This window comes from Canis lupus, chromosome 11 (genome assembly GCF_011100685.1).
Source record: "Canis lupus familiaris isolate Mischka breed German Shepherd chromosome 11, alternate assembly UU_Cfam_GSD_1.0, whole genome shotgun sequence".
In the NCBI taxonomy this organism is placed as follows: domain Eukaryota; kingdom Metazoa; phylum Chordata; class Mammalia; order Carnivora; family Canidae; genus Canis; species Canis lupus.
This window is the reverse complement of record NC_049232.1, coordinates 45150025-45171933: the sequence shown is the minus strand read 5'-3', so window position 1 is coordinate 45171933 and position 21909 is coordinate 45150025. Positions and strand designations below refer to the sequence as shown.

Below are 21909 nucleotides of genomic sequence, written 5' to 3'. Positions count from 1 at the left end.
ACTATCTTACTTGGGTAAAGAATGTCAACCTTGAGCAGTGTCTTCCATCTAGAATGTCACTGGGCAATGTCAAACTTCTCTGGCAGGAGTTCCTTTCCTTTCCTGATTAGACTTTAGGACTGAATCTGCAACCATTTTTCTTCTTTCAACTCACCTCGAATACTCTATATGGTTAGTTTTCTTGTAAAACCAAAACGAGTGCAAATCATTCCACAGAGCAGGGATGTGCCAATGAGCTTTTGATGGATGGCATTGGGACAAGGGTTCTGATCACTTGCAACATTGCTGATGCAGCCTCTGAGGTGGGTGCAACCTGGGGGAGGAGATGAGGACTTGTCACTTCTGATGCAGTGTGACAAAAAATGACAGGTGAGGCAGAGACAGGACCCAAGGGTGGGGCTGTGCGGGACACATGGGAGAGTGCTAGTGAGGGGAGGGTAGAAGCTCGTATATGGTGAGAACAAGGGGGTTGATGTGAGGACAGTGCCTGGATACTATGCAGAAGGTGCGGGATGAATTAGAACGCTCATTTGGTTAAAGAAAAATAGACTACAGTCTTGTGGGGGAAGGGTATCATGGTAACAGTTTTCTAAACCTGGAAAATACTCAGGTATGTTTTCCTGAAGCCTGGCATTCATGGGAGGCCTCAAGCCATTCAGTGATTACCTGAAGCTTATGTCTTTTTATTAAAAAATAGTGACATAAGCAATGACAGATGAGGAGTAAAAGGATGGAAAGAATTGTAGTTGTTTTTTGGGTACTTATTTACTTAAAGCAGACTAAGTGGTGTAAAGACTCTGATATATCGTAGATTTAGATCAAAACCTATCCATCCATCCATCTATCCATCCATCCATCCATCCATCCATCCATCCATCCATGCATTTATTTAACAAATAGTTATCATGTTAAATGAGGGTGTGTATGTTACATTTTGCTGCAAAACTAGGGGCAGCAGGATCCAATGCATGAAAAATGAGGCAGGGAGTTTTCGGTTGAGGGATGGAATGAACATTCTGTCTTGGGAGAAAGTGAGTTCCTCGTCAGTTCTTCCTTCCTTCACTCAGTAAAGGTTTCTGTGTTCCCTTCTATGTGCCAGGTATTTTTCTGGACACTGGAGATTTAGCAGTGGATAAGACACACCCAGTTCTACTCCACAAGAGTTTATATTTCAGTGGGGCAAAAATAAAATAAATTGCATTCTTGGTAAATGCTATAAAGTCAGATGAGGGAGTGCAGTGATGGGGGAAATAGGGGAACTGTTTTAGAAAGAGTGATCCTGGAGGTCTCCTAAGGAGGTGGCATTTGAGTAGAGTCCTAAATGCAGTGCAGGGGTAGGCTGCAGAGAAAAGTGTTCAGGTAAACGGAATAGCAGGCTTAATAGTCAGAGGAGGGAAAGACCTGGACAGGTTTGAGAAATAAAGTCAGCATGGTTGGGAGGCAGAAGGGGAAGGTGAGAAGTCCGGATTGGGGTCTGGGGCAAGATATGGTAAAGTCTTGCAGGTCATACTGTGTGATGGGAAGAAGCCCCTTGAGGGCTTTCACGCAGGGTGATGATAAAATCTAACTTCTGTTGTAGAAGATTGTTCTGGTTGTTGTATGGAGAATGGTGAAATAGGGAAAAGTGGTGCTTTTGATTCAGTTCTGTTCACTTTCTTAAACTTTAAAGTAATAGACATTTCTTTTTTTTTTATAAGACACCAGATTATACAAATACTGCATTATTTTCTATCCTGTAGAATCTGAAATATTTCAAAAACTCTTTCGAACTTGAACTAAAGTTATTACTAATTTAGCTGGTGATAGGTCAGGTCAAACTATGTATTTAATAGTATATAGGAAAATGATAGTTCAGTCTGTGTAAGAAATGATAGTTCATCATTAACTAAACCTATCCTAGATATTATCATATTTTTTTGGTTATGAAATTACTCTGGGTAACAGATAATAATAATGATAATAGTTGGTACCACTCCAACTATTTTGGGCTGGGCATGGTTCCAAACATTTTGAACTACTAATTCTCACAAAAATCCTTTGAGTTAGATACTAATAGAGTCTTCTTTTTATGATGAGGAACTTGAGGCTCAGAGAGGTAAGGCATCTTGCCCACAAACACACAGCCAGCCAGGATGAAACCCTGGCAGGCTGGGCCGGGACCTATCTTCTATACTGCCCCTGTACGTGAAGAGTGCCACTAGCCAAAAAAGATGCCAAAGTGCAGGTCGCTCCATGAGGATTGCTTCTGAAATTTCTTTGCTGTGCCCAGGCTCAAGTCAAAGCCTGGCACCTTCACTTGGGCTTCAGTCCAGGCCTGCTGCTATGAGTTGGAAGAGAAATGGCTGCAGGCACCACACCCATTTCCATCACTCTGACTCTTCTGGCTCTTGTGCCACAGCTTCTGGCCCTGTTCATGGATGTCAGTTTCAAGCTAGTTTCCTCCTGCTCCCAGTACAGGTCAGCACTGTGGTCTGGCTGCTTGGAAAGGAGTGGGAGGGCCTAGCTTGGCCCTGTGGTGCTGCCTCTTCTCCTGGGGACAGGAAAGAGGGACAGAGAGCTAGAAATCCCTTCAAGTGACTACTGACAGACCAGTGAAAGGGATCCTGGTGCCATGGGACCTTGGCTCAGGTGGTTCCATCAAGTTCCTTTTCATGCTGGTGGCCTCTGCTGTCATCTTTGTGATTTTTGTGGGGTTTTAAGGGTTTCTTTGAGGAGGTTTTCAGCTTCACCCTAGACTCTGCTGTCACCAGAGACCTCTCTGAGGGCACTCGATGTCTTTTGGGGATGCACTATCATGAGATTTGCTTGCCTTTCCTTGCAGCCCTGTACTGAGGTTGGGATGGTGGTTGTGGGTGGTGGTTGATCTGTCTGTCCCAGTGCTTCACAGGAAGCTCTGGAGGGACAGGTGATCCCAAGAGCTGAACACCTTCTTCAGAATGCAAGGAGCTTAAAAAAAAAAAAAAAAAAAAGCTTTGGGCCTTATTTATAATACAAGGACGACAGAAAATAAATTCTCCCCTTTGACATCCTGATAAAGAATTTTGCTCACAGAGGTTTCTTTTTTTTCCTTTTCTTATCTTTTCAAAAAAAGATTTTATTTATTTATTTGACACAAAGAGAGAGAGTACAAGCACTGGGAGTGAGAGAGGGAGAAGCAGGCTCCTTGCTGAGCAGGTAGCCTGATTCGGGGCTCCATCCCAGGACCCCAGGACCATGACCCGAACTAAAGGCAGACACTTAGCCAACTGAGCCACCCAGGTGCCCCTTCTTATCTTTTTTTTTTTTTTAAACTAAAAAGCCTAAATTACCGAAGGTATTCAGTAAGATGAGCAGATCTAGAGCTGGAGGAAAATTTATTCTGGGGTCTTTTTATCATTGTTATTGTATTACTCAATGTTTTCTTCATAAAATGTGAAAGCTTCCTGTTTTTCATCTCTGCTATCTGTGAGGTAAATCATGGAGTGTGTGATTAAAACAGTCAGCGACTCTGCTTTCCTTTGGATTATAGCCTGTGCCACCAGCTCCAAGAGGCACCAGATTGTGATACTTTGGCTCTTTGAATCTCCGTTTTTCCTGAAGAATTCATACAAGATCTTTTTGACTTCTGTTTACCGTTTTGCTGCTCGGATTGGAGATCCATGGGTCACCCTGGGTGCCAATATAACCTTGCTCTGACATGACCATCAAAAACCAACTGTGGTCCCTCGATGTAGAGACTGGGGCCAAGCATACAGGGACAGGAGATGATTCTCTCACACTCAGATTCATCCAGGCACAGAGGAGAGAGTGCTCAGTGTTTTATCCCAAAATACAGGTGTCTTCCTTCCTGAACCACCTCTCCTCCACCCTGTGTGGTTCTGTTGTGACAATCTTTGGTGGTGCTGGGGGCTGATGTATACCACAAACGGGGTCAGAGTAGTTTTCCCTGAGACTGCTCTGTTTGAGTGATGGTGGAAGACTATTTTGTGCTTTTTGATGTCGAGATGTGAGGGGTGGAGATGTGAGTTCTCCACTGCTGATTGTCATTACCCCTGCCATGTGGAGATAGTGTATCTTGAGAATCAAGCCACACATAAAAGGAAGGATAGCTGAGAGGCAGAGAGAAAGACATACTCAATGACATTGTTTAAGCCCCTGGATCCAGCAATGCCTGAAACCTCCTAGAATTCAAGTTGTGTAAGTCAACCTACTCCTTTTCTCTATTCTTGGGGTACTGAAGTTATATTTCTGTCATTTACAACCCCAATGTCTTAGAAGAGTACTCTGTAAATCATGACTAAAAAATTTAGAAAAATCCGAAAATAAGGGAAAGCAAATGAAGTGATCATTCACATCTGAAAAGGAGATTGTGTTTATGTATTTTTCTTCATGTCCACTGAATGCAAAAAGCAGAAGTTGAGATATATATGTTCAACATAAGAATGTATTTCTGGAAATGAATGGTTATTATATGTTAAGTCTCCGGGAATGGTTGGAAATGGGTTTCCCATTCTTAAGTCCAGCCTGCTTTGTGCAGTGTTGCTTGAAAACAAATGACAGATTACTTCCTAAATCCCTTACAACCATCATTTCCTCAAAATAGTACTGTTTGTGGCGGCACTTGACTTAAAAGCCCTCCCCACACACCATCTATTTGTTGCACACAGTGAAGCTAATCCTGGGCTAGCCCTCAGGTTTCTGTCTGCTTCATCAGCTTTCTGTGACAGGTAGAAGATGGAGAAAAACAGCTGGGTGTGTGTGTGTTGGGGGGGACAAAGGGGCTTTGCTCCGCAGAGGGGCTCCCTCCAGCCATGAACAGGTGGAATCTTTATGTCCCGTGATTAAAGAGGCCGACTTAAAGCCCATCTCACCACATGCAGCTCAGCTGGGAAGGAAAATGGTGCAGGCAGGGATGTTTTTCTTACTCTGGAGCCCTGGTTTTGAAAGAAAAGAGTATTGGAGTTCTGAAAAATACTTGGAGGCACTGAGGGGCGGGCGGGGGAGAGGGGGAGACAGAAAAGCAAGGCTTGCTTTTGGGGGTGGGGAGAATGAGGGCACCACTGGACCTGGTGTTGGTTGATCTTTCCACAAGATGGCACCCCTACGTCTTCATTTTTGCTCTAGTTTCAGTCTTGAGGAAGCACTTGTTCAAATCATCACAGAACAAATGCAATCTTGACTTAGGTTTCATAATTTATGAAGCTGACTTCATGTCCTACCTTGAATCCTGTGTTACCGTGTTTCAGACAGAGCTCTTTTTACTATGGTATCATTATTATTAACGTGGGCCTGCCTCTTCCTCCCCCTTTCCTCCAGGCGCTGCTTCAGCCTCTGAGGCTTGACTCACTCCCCCAGGCGTCAGGGAAGCAGCCGGGGGTACAGCAGTGATTCTCAAACTAGTGGTGGTGCTGGACCAAGTTTGTTAAAATTTCCAATCTGTTGTGGGCCGGCATTATCATTAAATGAAATAAAAATGAATACAAAATTAAACTTAGAAAAATAAAATTAAAAAGAAAAGCTAAATTAACAAGGCATACAAAATACAAGCCCTATCTGATTACTTATAGTTACAATAGGCACAAAATTAACATTTTAATAAATATTATCAAAACAAAATAACATTGGAGAAAAGGTTTGCTAAAAACTGTATGGTTCTTAAAAGTGCACAGATAGGAGATTAATATAAGGAATCATTATTATACTTGTAAACTTTTGTGTCTCATAATCACAACTAAGTAATAGCAATTCCCTCATGTTAAGCTACCAATGTGCACACTTTGAATTAACCATGTGCAAAATATGAAGTTTCTTTGTATGAACACACTAGCTTGCTTCTTGCTTACTTTATCTAATCTAGGTTGGGTTGAGGCAACACTATTTATATGAGATAATGTATATCCCAACTGTTTCTATGTTTTGTATTCATAACACTCATAATAGGAAAACTAGGGTATAATGAAAGAAAAAAATTACTTTGGAATAATTGGGAGGAAAACGAACTGTTTCTGACTTTATTTTTTCTCTCATCCTTTCCCTGCTCCATGAAAAGTTGCCTTTTCTTACTGTGATGTACCTTTCCTTCAGTGTCCTTGTGCTTTTACCTCCAGTAGCCAGTACTTGGGACCCTTCTTGGCCAGTTTCTCCATAGGGCAGGAAGTGTTGAGGAGGTTATGTCTCATCTCCCAGATGGCCCTGACCATGACCAGCAGGTGCAGCTGTAGGAAGGCTCCAGCTTTCTCTAAGCTGGGACCACTCTGAGTATAATCAACCCTCCAGAGTTCTCCTGAAGGACCAGGTCCAGGCTGTCTTTCACCAAAAAAGCCTTGCTTGCTTTCTTTCCCTTTTTCTGTCCTGCTTTCCTTCTTCCTTACCATTTCTTTTTCTGGGAGTCCTTCCTTAATAAAGCACATGCCCATCAATTGTTGTCTTAGTGTCTACTTCCAGGGAAGCCAGCCTAAGGCAGTATCAGATTCAGAGTATTTTAGAAATAAGCATGGCAGACCATAAAAATGTCTTTATATGTTTTAAGTCTTTTGCTTTCAGAGTTACTGATGTCCCATTATTGGTAGCATAATCCAAATGACCACTTTGGGATATAAATGAACCTAATTTAACTTCCTTGGCTTTTTAGGAAATCAGATAAGCCAGAGATATTTAATGTACCAATTTTCTTTACAACATATTTGGAAACACTTGTCATAGACATACTCCGTTTTACATAGAACTGTGCATTTTTTCCCTTCCTGGTTTTCTTTCTTTTTTTTTTTTTTTCCTTTTTGCTTATTTCTTTTTTCTGAATAATTTTTTTTTATTGGTGTTCAATTTACTAACATACAGAATAACACCCAGTGCCCGTCACCCATTCACTCCCACCCCCCGCCCTCCTCCCCTTCTACCACCCCTAGTTCGTTTCCCAGAGTTAGCAGTCTTTACGTTCTGTCTCCCTTTCTGATATTTCCCACACATTTCTTCTCCCTTCCCTTATTTTCCCTTTCACTATTATTTATATTCCCCAAATGAATGAGAACATATAATGTTTGTCCTTCTCCAACTGACTTACTTCACTCAGCATAATACCCTCCAGTTCCATCCACGTTGAAGCAAATGGTGGGTATTTGTCATTTCTAATAGCTGAGTAATATTCCATTGTATACATAAACCACATCTTCTTTATCCATTCATCTTTCGTTGGACACCGAGGCTCCTTCCACAGTTTGGCTATCGTGGCCATTGCTGCTAGAAACATCGGGGTGCAGGTGTCCCGGCGTTTCATTGCATTTGTATCTTTGGGGTAAATCCCCAACAGTGCAATTGCTGGGTCGTAGGGCAGGTATATTTTTAACTGTTTGAGGAACCTCCACACAGTTTTCCAGAGTGGCTGCACCAGTTCACATTCCCACCAACAGTGTAGGAGGGTTCCCTTTTCTCCGCATCCTCTCCAACATTTGTTGTTTCCTGCCTTGTTAATTTTCCCCATTCTCACTGGTGTGAGGTGGTATCTCATTGTAGTTTTGATTTGTATTTCCCTGATGGCAAGTGATGCAGAGCATTTTCTCATATGCATGTTGGCCATGTCTATGTCTTCCTCTGTGAGATTTCTGTTCATGTCTTTTGCCCATTTCATGATTGGATTGTTTGTTTCTTTGGTGTTGAGTTTAATAAGTTCTTTACAGATCTTGGAAACTAGCCCTTTATCTGATATGTCATTTGCAAATATCTTCTCCCATTCTGTAGGTTGTCTTTGAGTTTTGTTGACTGTATCCTTTGCTGTGCAAAAGCTTCTTATCTTGATGAAGTCCCAATAGTTCATTTTTGCTTTTGTTTCTTTTGCCTTTGTGGATGTATCTTGCAAGAAGTTACTATGGCCGAGTTCAAAAAGGGTGTTGCCTGTGTTCTTCTCTAGGATTTTGATGGAATCTTGTCTCACATTTAGATCTTTCATCCTTCCTGGTTTTCAATTAATCTAAACCCAATCATTTACCCTTAGAGAAGATAAATGTAAAAGCATCCTCCCTTTACAGGCCTGAGGTGTGACTAAAAGAGATTTTAGATTTTCTCCCCCTCTGGATATTTCTCAGAGAGCATCATCTACATTAATCTGTTTTAGAGGATACCCTCCCCAGAACCATTCTGATATGGTCACTTGTCACTTAGCTTCACTTAGAATTACACAGTATGACAAAACATAACAAATTTAAACTAATTTGGAGGAATGCTGTCATGAATTAGTGAAAACAATTAAAGAGTATTAAAAATGGAGAGCAATTTTATTGTTGTCAGGTAAATATGTGCTGTCTTGTCAATGATCCTGTATTGTAGACACCTATTATGCACCATGTGTTTGCATTATCTCATTTAGCTGTCAAAACCATTCTGCAAAGGAGGTATTTTTCTTCTCACTTTTTAAAGACCAGATGAGGCATGGAGAGATTAAACACCTTTTTTTAAGGCTCGCAATTAGTAAACAATAGAGCTAGCATTTGAATCTAGATCTTTCCACCAAACCATGCTGCCTCCACAGTTCAACAAAATTAGCTAAATATTAGTGTACCTCATCAGCTTTAAGGAAGGGTCAATAACTGTGTGTAATTTGACATACTCATTTAGTATGCAAACAGTATTGTTAAAGTGCTTGTAACGCTTTAAAGAAAAATAACAGAAATCTCCCGGCCATCTTGTTTAATGGCAGTAGCTACCATTTATTGTTTCAGGCACCTTACGTTCATGTCTACTTTAGTTAGCACAAGAATTCCAAGATGGGTAATAACATTATTTTATCTATGGGGTGATGGTGAAGCACAGAGACTTTAGATAATTTGTGCAGTGCCGCACAGATAGCAAAATGTGGACCTTGGGCCCAGGAACCCATAAGTTCAACTGCTCTGCTCTTTGCTGCTAATGCTTAACTGGAACTTCCTTAGGGGGAATGTAAAGGTGACTGTGAGGTTAGCTAAACTGGTGGGTGGGAATAAGTAAGAAGGAAGTTAAGACTTCTTTAAAGCATTTTGTTCCTTGTTGATGTCAAGTAGGTCTAGAAAAAGAGGAAGCAAAGCCAGAGATATGACAGCCTCTTGGCTTGATGTTAAAGGGATGCTTTTGTTCTTCCTCCACCATTGCAGTTTTCTCACCAGCTTCGATTTCCTTCCTACTGTTCACCTGTAAACAAAACCACTGTTCCCCTTTTTTGGAGTGGGTTACCCAGAAACTCACAGGGTTCATCAGAGCCAGGTGTTTCTCTGCACCTGGTGTGTCTGATCTGCAGAGCAAAGGGATTTATAGACAAACACAACAGGACTCATTGTAGACTACACAATTAATCATTCTAGGTTTCTGATTTGCTCTCGAAACTTGCTATGTTCCTGTAATGGGAAAAAGACAGCTCCATTTATCACACTGCACCTCATGCTGCTCCTTGGCACCTTCCCCTGGGTCCCTCACCATCCCCAAACTTCTGAAACATCTGCTGTGGGTACCATGGCGGGGATTTCTTCACATTCCCTCTTACACTTGCCTTCTCAGCATCCTAGTTTAAGCTCTCCTTTTGTGACCAAAGGCTAAAAGGTCAGTCTTCTCTGCAGAGATGAACAATTAGCAAGTTCATCACTTATGGTGGCATTCATTGTTCTTTGTCAAAGATTACATTTTTGTGTATGATACATTGCCTGATGTTATCAAAAGAGCACTGGATTGGGAATTAGCTTTGCTGGATTTTTTGTTTTGCTTCTTCCATTAATGATTTGTCTGGGCTTGAGTGAACTGCTACACTTCTCTGGACTTTTGTTACCTCATTAATGATGAATCTAGGTTGGATCAGTGCTTCTCTACCTTGGATGCACATTAGAATCACATCAGATGCACAAAATACTAATGCCCAGGTCATACCTCAGACCAATTAAATCAGAATCTCTGGAGAAGCAGGAGCCTTGACATTGATATTCTTATTCAAGCTCCCCAGGGGATTTGAGAACTACTAGTCTTGGGGTAAGAATCCTTGGGGTTAGGATTCTTTAGTCTCTAAAATATACATATAATATATATTATATATATAAAGATTATATATATATATAATCTTTTCCTTAATATGGGAAAATTAAGATCGCATTTGTATGAAAAGGGAAAAGACCCAGTAGAAAGGGGAGTTTGATGATACAGAAGAAGGTGAGTCAATTGTTGGTTCCATGTCTTTGAGGAGGCAAAAGACTAAGTGCTCAAATAGAGGGGTTAGTTTTATGCAAGTACATGGAGAGTATGTTCACAGGTAGAAAACCACACTATTTGGGTGCAGAAGTTGGTAGGTAGGTAGATGCAGTAGTAGAAATCCACAGAGGTTGTCTTCTGGTTACCTTAAGTTTTTTCAAATGAAGAAGCCATGTCATCAGAATGGATGGGAAAGAAGGTGTTAGAGAGGTTTCAAAAGAGCTGAGGTGGGAAAAGTCATCTATAAGAATGGAGAGTAAATGTATTAGCGAAATGTAGTATGACTGCCAGGAATAGTAAGAGTGTTTGAGGTTGGTCAGTGTGGTTGTATTTTGCCAAGTAAGGTCCTGTCAAGTTTGGTCAGTCTTTCTATCACTGCCATAATCCCAACTATTAGTTTTTTCTTGCATTCTAGCTGCTACATTTTGTCTAATCTTGGGTCAGTTTTGCCTTTGAACTATCTGGGATGGCCACTTGTTTAGGTTAACTCTATTGAAGTATAACTGACATATAGCACTGGGTAAGTTTAAGATGTACAGCATGTTGGGGATCCCTGAGCATGTGGCTCAGTGGTTTAGCGCCTGCCTTTGACCCGGGGCGGTATCCTGGAGTCCCGGGATCGAGTCCTGCGTCGGGCTCCCGGCATGGAGCCTGCTTCTCCCTCTGTGTCTCTGCCTCCCCCTCTCTCTCTGTGTGTCTATCATGAATAAATAAATAAATCTTAAAAAAAAAAGATGTACAGCATGTTGATTTTGTATATTCATATATTGCAATATGATTACCCCTACAGCATTAGCTAACCTCCCCAGTGTATCACAGTATTCCTTTGTGTGTGTGTGTGTGTGTGTGTGTGTGTGTATGCGTATGTGTGTGGTGTTAAGATCTACTCTCTTAACAGCTTTCAAGTATATGGTGCAGTATTGTTAACTATATTCACAATGCTATGTATTAGGTCCTCACATCTTCTAACTGAAAATTTGTATCCTTTAATCAGCATCTTCCCGTTACTCCCAACCCCCGTCCCATCCCTGGTAACTACAATTCTATACTGTTTCTACAAATTCAGCTTTTTTTTTTTTTTTTAAGATTCCACATATATGGAATATCATACAGCATTTTTCTCTGACTTATTTCACATAGCATAATGACTTCAAGTTCCATCCGTGTTGTAGCAAATGACAGGATTTCCTTCTTTCTAATGGCTGAGTAATACTCCATTGTATATATGTAGCACATTGTCTTTATCTGTTGACAATAGTTTAGGTTGTTTCTATATCTTGGCTTTGTGAATAATGCTACAAATAAACATAGGCGTGCAGAAATCTTTTCAGGGTCCTGTTTTTCTTTTCTTCTTCTTTTTAAAGATTTATTATTTATTTGACACAGAGAAAGAACACAAGCAGAGGGAGCTGTAGGCAGAGGGAGAGGGAGAAGCAGGCTCCCTGCTGAGCAGGGGTCCCATTGCAATGTGGGGCTCAATCCCAGGATCCTGGGATCCTGACCTGATTTAAAGGCAGAGGCCTAACTACCTGAGCCACCCCAGGTGCTCCCTTTAATTTTCTTTGGGTATATACCTCAAAGAGGAATTGATGGATCGCATAATAATTTTATTTTTAATTTTCTGAGAAACCTCCATATTGTTTTTCACAGTGGCTAGACCAATTTATGTTCCTACCAACAGTGCACACAGGTTCCCTTTTTTCCACATCCTTGCTAACACTTGTTATCTCTTGTCTTTTTGATGATAACCTTTCTAATAGGTGTGAAGGATGTCTCATTGTGGTTTGGATTTGCATTTCTCTGATGATGAGTGATGTTGAGCATTTTTTCATGTAACTGTTGGTTTCTCATGGTTTCCCTCCACTTTCCTTAGACATGCAAGTGACATGATACATACAAATTGTAAAATCATGCAGCTAAGATTAGAAAATGTTTTAGTTAGATTAGGGCTTTTGATCATCTTAACACCTAAAGTGGTCAAGTAGGTCATCTAAAGTAATAAACTTTTAGACCAGGCTGAAGCAAGTGGCAAACTTCAGAAAAACTCAAGGTCCATGACAGTATTTTCCTGAGATAGTGGAGAGTGAATAAATAAAATTTTTTTACCATATTCGTTTTAGCCTCAATTCAAAGATACTGGGAAACTAAGAGCCTGCAGGTGATTAAGTGGGAGTATTCAGAGAGTAAAATGGACTCTGTGCTCTTCTTTTTTGAGTAGGTTCTAGATAATATCTTTAGATTGTGGCATTGAAAAGTAGAAGGAAAGGAGCCCCACCATTAGTTTGGCAGATCTATCAAGCTGCGCTATGTCAATTGTATTATGCTGTTTCCAAGAAGACAGTAGAGCTTGTGAAATATAACAGTGTCTGTCACCACTTGACATATTGGCTAAAACAAAAGCAGATTGAGGAAATGACTCACAATAGTTAATTGTTTCAATAGTCAGTCTTTCCCATCTGCACAGTGTGTTGAATTTGATGACATCTGATGGGAACTTTGTGGAAAATTAATGTGCCAAATTGTTTTCAAGAAGCAAGTCTTCTCTTTGCTTTTTTTAGTAGCTGCATGTCAGTATCTTTAATCTCCACTTTCTATCCTTTTTGGTGCAGGTAAGACTACAGACTATCTTGACTTATGGAATAAGAAAAGAAAAACCTAAGCATTTGTAAAAAAAAAATCAGTCAATAATAATTCAAAATCTGTTTCTTTGCTGAAAGAATGGATTAGGTATTTTGGCTTTGATAAACTCGAAAACAAAGGGAACAATTGTTCACAAAGATCCAAATATTCATGATGATATATGCAGAAAACATTCATCTTCCATTATCACATGAATACATAGTACATCTGGCTTCAGAATCTATGATGCCACTCTATAAAATTGATCATATTTTAAGGGAAACCATTAATTTACAACAGTTGCATTAATGTATAGCTGTGGTTTAAGTTCACCCCTGATAGATCTAAGTCTTTCACTGCACTGAATTCCCTTGTAGACCCCACAACTCATGATTACTAACCTACTGACTTATCTGGCCTGTAGAACAGCTTTATATTTGGATAGTGTGAGTGTCAAGTAAGAACAGGAAGTTTCCTTTTTGGATATCTGCTAATGAGAATAAAGCTTAACTTGATGAAAGTTGATTCTTTTGAAGAGTATTTCTAGTATTTGTATTCTTGTTGGACATCTACAAATGGATCTACATTTCAGATGCACTGGAAAACAATATTTATACAGAAGAAATGGTTAGAGCTATCTATTCCCTGCAGATAGATTTCCTTGGTGCTACTCAAGATATCAATGCCATATTTTGGTAGTTGCACAGAACTGTGATTTTTTTGAATGGATTGAATATAAGGAATAAAAGTATCCTGTTTAATAAAGAACAAAATAAACCTAGGAGGAGACTTGAAGACTTTCAAGAGCTGTGATAGGGAAGAAAGGCACTTCTTTTCTACAACTCAATAGGTCAAAACTGAAACTGGTAACCAAAATCAACAGTTGGCTGTGGCTCACCATAACCAAGGACATTTCAATAGGACATTTTAGGGAAATAGCTGCTCCAGGAGGAAATCTCCCCATTCTTTCTACTGGGAATTCCTGTTGGGTGTTGACATCTGGGAAAATCTGTTGCTAGACTGAGGCAGCCTTTCCCAATCTAAGAATGTGTATTCCAGCTCAGGGAAGATTACCATAGAATTAGAAGTGTATTAATTTTTTAAATAGTTTGAACTGTCAAAGAAGGTAGATAGAGGAGTGGAAGGCAGGGTATGGTGAGGAGAATGTCCAGCATCCTTTTTGAATGCCTAGCCTCACTGTATCATATTTGTGTTCCCTGCACTGAGAACTCAAAAAATCTAAAGCACAGTGATACACAGAACTTATTAGAAAGAATTTGCACACTCCTGCACACTCCTGCTTTCTTTATAGAGATCTCTAAATATCTTGGTTCCACCCCACCTAAAAGGGCCAGCATTTGGGGGCAAACTTGAAAGTTTGTAGCATTCATCTTTGGAGACACCAGTGACTCAGGCATCATCCTTCAGCCTAATCTGAAGAGCACGTTGCTTGATCTCTTCTGGTGCAAAAGAGACCCTTTAGTTTTTGTGATCTCTATCTAAAATTGTCAGAAACTAGAAACCATGAATCAGAAGAAACATTAGTGAAATAATTTTGCTCATGTAGACAGATGAGAGCTGAACTTTTTTCTTGCTGTATCTATGAATTCCAGTTCATATTTCTTCATGTGAAAGTGGCTTTTTCCCTCCTGGATTTATGTTAAGCTGAGCAAGCAGTTCTGGTGAAATTAACCCCACATATAAACAATAGATTTGGACAGCTCAATTTTGGTCCTGAATGCCATTAGAATTTCTTCCCCTCCTGACTTTATTACAATTTCTGATTCGTTGCTTCTTATAACCCACTTTTTATATTGAATATCACATTGTGCACAGGTATGCCAAGTTGGTATTGGTATATACTGATTGCCTTGCTTGGGAAAAGTGCTGAATTCAAGTTTAAAATGTTTGCACTTGACCCAACTTTGGGAAAAGAAGTAGTAGAAGAGGGTATTTAAAACCCAGAAACCATGATGTTTCTTTACTGAGGTGAGCAAGATGTTGTGTCTTAACCATCAGTGAGAATAGTCTTATAATCTGCCTGAAATGTATATGAGATAAAGTTAGGGAAGGCTAATAGTACATTCTGAGGATTTTCCAAATAGTGATAGGGAGCATGAGTGACTTAACTCCTGAAGTGTGTGATCATTGATAAAATATTTAATTAAAAAGTTATGAGGGCAAAAGAAAGGTTATGTTGGTACCCAGGAGATGCCAGGAAGTGTATTGACGTCTTTATAGGTGCAATCTCATTGAATCCTCACAATAGCACTATGAAGTACACACTGGGACCCCCATTCTAAGGATGAGGACAGTGAGGTTCAGAAGGGCTCATCAGTTTGCTGGTACTTGAGAACCATGATCTGAATCCAAGTCTTTAAGATTCTCAAACCATTTGTACTACTTCATCATCTGTAAAGAAAGGGGCTTATCTTAGTTCTGTGTATATTCTCTTCACAAGGAGATTACAAGGAACATCAAGCAAAAGGCAATATTACCAACAAATGAAAACCCGAACTGGCCAGTGGATGCTGAGGAAGGAGGCAGGTTCCTTTGGAGGGTCGAAAAGTTCTTGAAGCCAAGGAGAAGTTGTAATTCCACAAAGAATGAGGAAATTCGGACATTCTGATAAAAAAAAAAAAAAAAAAGTCAAGGCCCCAGAATGGTATAAAAATTTAAAGGAATATGTAACTGGCTCTTTGCCTCTGGGACAAAACAAAACAAAACAAAAAACAAAACAAAACAAAAAAACACACAAAAAAAACACATCAATCATGGCCAGGAGGAAAACTTGACAGAGATGTTTAGAAGATGTGAAGACCGAGTTGTAAAGATGCTGAAGGGCACCAGGGCATAGGAGGGCCTGCAACCAGTGATCTGGGGAAGGGGTAGAACGTATTAATAGTTTCTTAAGCACTGTTAAGAATACCTTTACTTCAGAGAACTCAGTGTTTATTCTATGTACACAATACTTCAATTTGAGAGTATAAGTGAAACACAAGGGAAAAGGTGGATTTTCCTGCGTGAAAATCAGAATATAATTAGAGTTCATAGCTTTCAGGCTAGGACCTTTGAAATCTCATGCTGCAGATAACCCTTTTTTCATTGCCAACACATTTATCCTTACTTCATTTTATTTTTAGAAACCACAAACTTAATTGTCTCAATGTGACATGATTTCCTCCCAAAATCCCTAATGAATTTAGCTATTTTAAAATAAAGGCTGTGGCAAAGCAGGCCTAGATATGTGAAGGCTTGTTGGTGAAAGCCAGAGAACATATATAGGCGAGTGGGCTGGGCTTATTCTCTGTTCAGGGAAAGATCTGGCTCACAAGGAACGAGGAGGCACATTTAAAATAATGCCTTTAATAGGGAACTTTTCCTTAGTGTATCTCTTATTGTTCCATTTCTTTTTCTTGCTCAATAAATACAAGGCAAAGAAAGCATTGCTTTTATGTTTTAATTTCCCAGCAGCACTCTCTATTGGAGAGAGTAATTAATGAAAATTATAGGCTAAACATTTTACAGTTTGCATTAAATGTTTTATCTATGTTTTGTAACAGAATTGCATCCTACCTAGAGATATGTGAGTGCGTGAGTGAGTGTGTATTGTGGGGGAGCACACATGCCAACATCACTCTTGAAGTTGTCCCTCGCCAGCCCTATATTGTGATGTCTAAAATATGGGGCCCTATATCAAAGAGATTATTTCCCTAGTCCTATAACATGACTTTAAATGTAATATTTACCTTCTAAGACACTTTAGCTACCAGATCCATCTACATTTCAAAAAAGAAATAATCTAGATTGTATGTTTTACTAACAAAATTAAATATTGCCAAGATATTCTTAAAAAATATTGAAAACATGATTAGAAGGACATGATAAACAATATTTTATAACCTGGCTCATGTTATTATGTTATACAATAAAACTGTGTTTTCTTCCATTTTTTCCATTTTATAATTGAGCATAACAACAAAGAATATTGAATTGGGCTAGTTTGACCTAGGAAAATGAAATTTGTGTTCTCATTTAGAAGTGAATACACTTTTTAAAGACTAGAGGATATTTTGCCTAGAGAAATTATGTGGGAAGCAGAGAATAAATAAATAGTGATTTCCCAAACTTTTCCCAGACTAATTCAAATCTTGGAGTCTTAGGTTGAAACAAGTTAGAGACCTTATGATCACTGCCCCATGAAATAAAATATGAAGTTATTTGCTAAAAGCTATTAAAATAAATGAAAGGATTTGTGGTGCAAGAAAAAGGAAAGTAGAGGCAGGTAGGGGAAAGCGTGGGTCATAAAATATTCAACTATAACTACATAGCTGTACTTTCTAGTAGGCACTCAAATTAATTTAAAAATATAGTGATCAACGTAGTACAGCAAAAAATTTTAGGCATCTGTTGGCAATGGGGTGATGATATAGCAAGAATACTAAGACCTCTATCTCCTCTCAGGGCAACTATAGTCTAGGGCGTCTTTGTGTGTATGTGTGCAGGTAGTAAGATGTGGGCAGACTACAGGGTGAGTGAGTGGAGAGTAGGGGAGATTAATACAAATCCACAAATAGCCTATTATAAGACAGCAAAGTAACTGCTGCTAGAGGTCAGACCAACTATCTCAGTAAGTGGCATACCAGTGTCAGAACTGAAAAAAAGGAGCCAAGTCCTGGGAGAACAAGGCCTTGCATGGAGACAAGATCAGGCACATGAAGCTCTCTAGGATATTAGACAGTTACGGAGAATGAAGTATGTCCTGCCCAGAGAGCTTTAATGGTTGAATGTCTACATGCTGGCTTGTTCTAGGCAGTGTCCTCTGTGCCGTCCTCCAATAATGGTTTTCATTAGAATGAATTTGAAATTATGGTACACAACAGCACATGCATCATTATCGAGAGGCAGTGTGTGAAAGTGGGGAAGTGCATATGGATGTGAGAAATATCTTAAAACTCAACAGGACAAACATATGGTATTATCGGGGTTATTGATAGATGAAACACTGAATCGCAGGTTAGAAAACTGAAGTGTTCATCTGATAATCACTCCTTACTAGCAGGAATCTGGACAAGTAAATTAATCTCTCTGAATTTAGTTTCTCCATTGGTAAAATTCTATCAAGAGTTTTTATAAAGATCTCATAACATCTTTTATGTGAAAGGCTTTGGCAAACCCTGACTTTCTACACAAATGTCAGAGGTGGAGGAAAGATGAGTGGGCCAAAAGCGTGTTTTAGAGAGAGAAATCCCATCACTGTGTACATGCTGTATTGCTGGGGACAGAGGCACACGGGGTGTGGGGGGGAGTAGGTCTGTCATACAGGGAACGATACTTGGCCAAAAAACGATCTTGCTACAAAAATAGATTCCTACACAAAAACACTTTCTGGGAAGAGAATTCCTTCCACCACCTTTCCTTACTTCTATCTCTTACAGACAGAAATGGCTTACATTACTCAAAGGCTAAGGGGGATTTATTACAAATGGTGTTAATGAGACATGTTTAAATGGTTGGATCGGTATAGTTTTCTGCATGTGATGGGTTATTATATATATATATATATTTCCTTTCAGATAATTGTTGAGGCTATGCCATATTTCAAAAGCAAAGTTAATTTAGGTCAATGAAAAGAGAATTTATTTCCAGTCTATTACCATCTAATCCCTAATTAAATCAAAGAATAAGGAACTGAGTGATCCAGTCAGATCATTTGTCTTTTGGCAAAAGTTAATTCAGTTAGTATAAAGGAAAGAGAAATGATGGTTTCCAAATACCAACTAGATTTTTGTGGTCCTTTATTGCCTAGGCATGGAGGAATATAGATTTTATTGAGAGAAGCTCTGAGCTTTAAAGAAAAGCTTTGAAATCCAAGCTGTCAGGCATTTTGCGGTAAGAGAAAGACTGGCCATCTTAGTGTTCGAGCAAGAAAAAATATCCCCTGAAGTATGGAAGGAATAAATGCTCCGTGGCATACATATCATCCCTACAGGTTTCTTCCCTTCAAGTCATGGCCTATTTCATGGCCCATTTCCCTTTATTTTGAGATTTTTTTTTTCCTGAATACAAAAAAATTCAAAGAAAATTGGAAAATACAGAAAAGCACAAAGAAGAAAATAAATATCATTTAAAATTACTTAGTCATCTCCTCCTAGAGATAATAGTAATAACCTCCCAAGTTATTTTTCTTTGGATATATGTGTGTATGTATGTGTCTGTTTATATTTATAAGGCATATATGTGCGTGTATGTTACAAAAATGAGAAGTTATATGTAGTTCTTTTATCATTTTCCCCACTAATTAGAATTTATTTCAAATACTTTCCTATGCCATCAAAACATCTTTACAGTATTTTAAAGGTCTATGTAATGTTCCCTTTTGTGAATATGTGGCAATTTGTTGAAATACTGCCGTAAGTTGTTTTGCATTCAGAATGTCCCTGCATTTTCTGTTTTACCCCAATCTAAAGAAATGCCTCAAAAGATATCTTTGCAGTCATTTATTTATGTGCATTTCTGCTTATTTCCTTAGTATACATTTCTATGATTGTTGGATGAAAGGAAATGCATGCATTAAATTTTTTTTGGTCTCTATAAACTAGGGACTATTTGAGGAATCACTATCCTAATTTGTAGTGAGCATGCTCAGAGTGTGAGGTGGCAAGGAAGAGGTTGGGGGTTCCACAGAGCAGATTCTGGCTGGGCCTGGGTGACAGTTACTGGTTCAGAATGTGGAAGTACCAGCCTCCAATTGTAACGGACCAGGCTGCCTTGCTCTGCCTGGGCAGCTTCAGAGGACAGTTGGACATTTGTAATCTTGGAGGAATGGTCAAGAGAAACATGGGTTATCTTAAGCTAAACTAGTTTTAACTTTAAAAGTTAAGCATGACCAAGAAAAAAGATGCATAAGGAGTGTCCTTATGAATGGTGTGCACTGTTTGCCTAGGTCTAGCAAACCTAGCTTATTGTACAACTTACCAGTGAACTTTCTTAGAAGTCAAGAGGGCCAGGGGTGGGGTGAGGAAGTAGACTCAGTAGGCTTGTAAAAGAGGAAGCTGCAGGACTTTGAGGTTGGCATCAGGTGTCTGTGAGATGTACCTGTGGTCTGCGGAGGCCCCCATTCCCCAAATCAGTCACCCATTTCTATCTGTACCTTTATCTGTCTCCTTAGCTAGAAATTTGGGTCAAGATTTTCCAGCCTGCAGTACAGGTCTGCAATTCTGGAATCATTTCAGACTCTTTCTCCCCTACTGTTTGCAGTTTGCCCTTCCACAAACCACTTAACCATTTCCCTCAAAGAACCTAAAACTATTGCAAATAACCGTTTCCCTCAAAGAACCTGAAACTATTGCAAATAACTTATCTGTGAATGATGAGCTTTATTGAAGATGGGGGCTCGATCTTACTCATCTTTGTAGCTCCAGTGTTTAGAAAAGTGACCATTGCCTCTACCAATGTTAATGTGGCAACATGCAATTTTTCTAAGGGTACTATAGCACAGGAAAGGAAAGTAATCTGCCTGAGATTACATAGCTAGTAAGTGTCAGAGCAAAGATTCGGTCGTGTGCAGGTCCGTTTTTTTCCCAAAAACTACATGAACCTAAGCTGCACTGTGCTACTTTCCACTGTCAGGAATCTGAGACCTTCATCAGGCTCTCTTTATTTCTAGCACTTTTCTGCACTGAATGCTGTTTTGTGAGATATCACCTGCCATGAGAAATGTATTTGAGCAGGTTTAGGGGTAGACACAAGAGGGGGAGAACAGGTTGATGAAGACCAAGATAATTTTTTTGGAGAAGGTACATCTTAAGCTAGGCCTTGAGGGTTGAAATTGGGTTTGGTCTCAGCAGGAGACCAAGGCAGAGGGCATTCCATATTATGAGAGCAAACAGCAAAGGCCCTGAGACAGAAATGAATCAGTAGTGCTCTGACCAATGAAGAAATTGGCCTATTTGTGGAAAGATTTCACGTAGGCTTTCCTGTTGGAAACAACCTTTCCTTAACGTAATAGTTTCATTAGTGTCCTGGAAATAAACCCCATGATTTCATAGATTGAGGTGTTAAGTATTGCAGAGAAATTGACCTTTCGCTGTATGGGGAAACAGAAGAAAGCTTCTTTGGACGTAGGTATTCCTTCACTTCAGATTTCAACCTGAACCTGGATCATGAGACAATTTTTGTAGCAAGTCATAGAGCACAGGAGCCAGATTTGTATTTTAACATGGCTTCAGTTTTTATGATAACTTTAATCTTCAGAAACATTTTCACTCCTAAGTTTAGGAAACCTGAAACATAAAATGGACTGGGAGTGGTTTGAACGTATTTATAGAGAGGATATTTTTTATTGGCTCATAAACTCCTCTGTGGCCAAAAGCATATTGTTGAAAGGGACTTGGCTGATGGCAAACAGTAGCACAAAGGAAACTTTCTTAAGACGATTACTCAAAAATGGTTATCAACTATAAATTAATGTCAGGACTATTTCAAAAGTATTAGTCAAATGAAAAAAAAAAAGCTGCCAAGAAGGTACAATTACATTTTAGTAAAAAAAAAAAATTGGAAATCTCGTTTTTGTTTGTTATTTGCCTTATTAAACTTAGACTATAAGAATTAAGGAAAGCAAATCTGTTGGCTTCTAAATTACACTACATGTATCTGCACACAGAGCAAGTGGCTGTAGTGGATTGAGACAGTATTTTGAATTTCTGCTTCTGTGAACATCTGTAGGAGATTGGTACATGTTTCTTCCTCTCCCCAAACTGGCCCCCAATGCCCTCTTTTGTGGCGTCGTTGCTCTGGGATTCCAGCCATACGTTTATTTCAGGTTGTTTAGTTCTGTCCTCTGAATTTTCAACAGGCAAAGTGAGAGCAGAATATACAGGAAGTGTGTTTCTCAGCCCTGTCAGTCTCCTCCTGAAGGAGGCCCAGCTGATTAGCTACCATGTCACACAAGTCACTGATATGCCCGGAGACCATAGTTTCCCAATGCCAATAGTGACAGTGGAGGCAGGTCTTTGCTGAGAAGGGCTCTTTCCTAAGGGACTTTAGTGCAGTTGGTTTAGAATCTTTGGGGCTGAAGAGGTTCCACATGGAAAGAGAGGCCCAACTGCCAAG

General features: G+C 39.5%; 1 long non-coding RNA gene across 26 annotated transcripts in view; it reads right to left on the bottom strand.

Annotated features, from left to right (window-relative positions):
* Positions 1 to 21286, bottom strand: part of LOC106559484 — a 29753-nt gene extending 8467 nt beyond the window's left edge. For 2 of the 26 annotated variants that reach the window (XR_005366866.1, XR_005366865.1), the window contains exons 1-3: positions 17439 to 18845; positions 15294 to 15420; positions 155 to 2946 (exon numbers count right to left, since the gene is read on the bottom strand). This is a non-coding gene — a long non-coding RNA (uncharacterized LOC106559484). The other 24 variants (XR_005366876.1, XR_005366873.1, XR_005366878.1 and 21 more) reach the window with 24 other exon arrangements.
* Between the last annotated feature and the right edge of the window lie 623 nt (positions 21287 to 21909).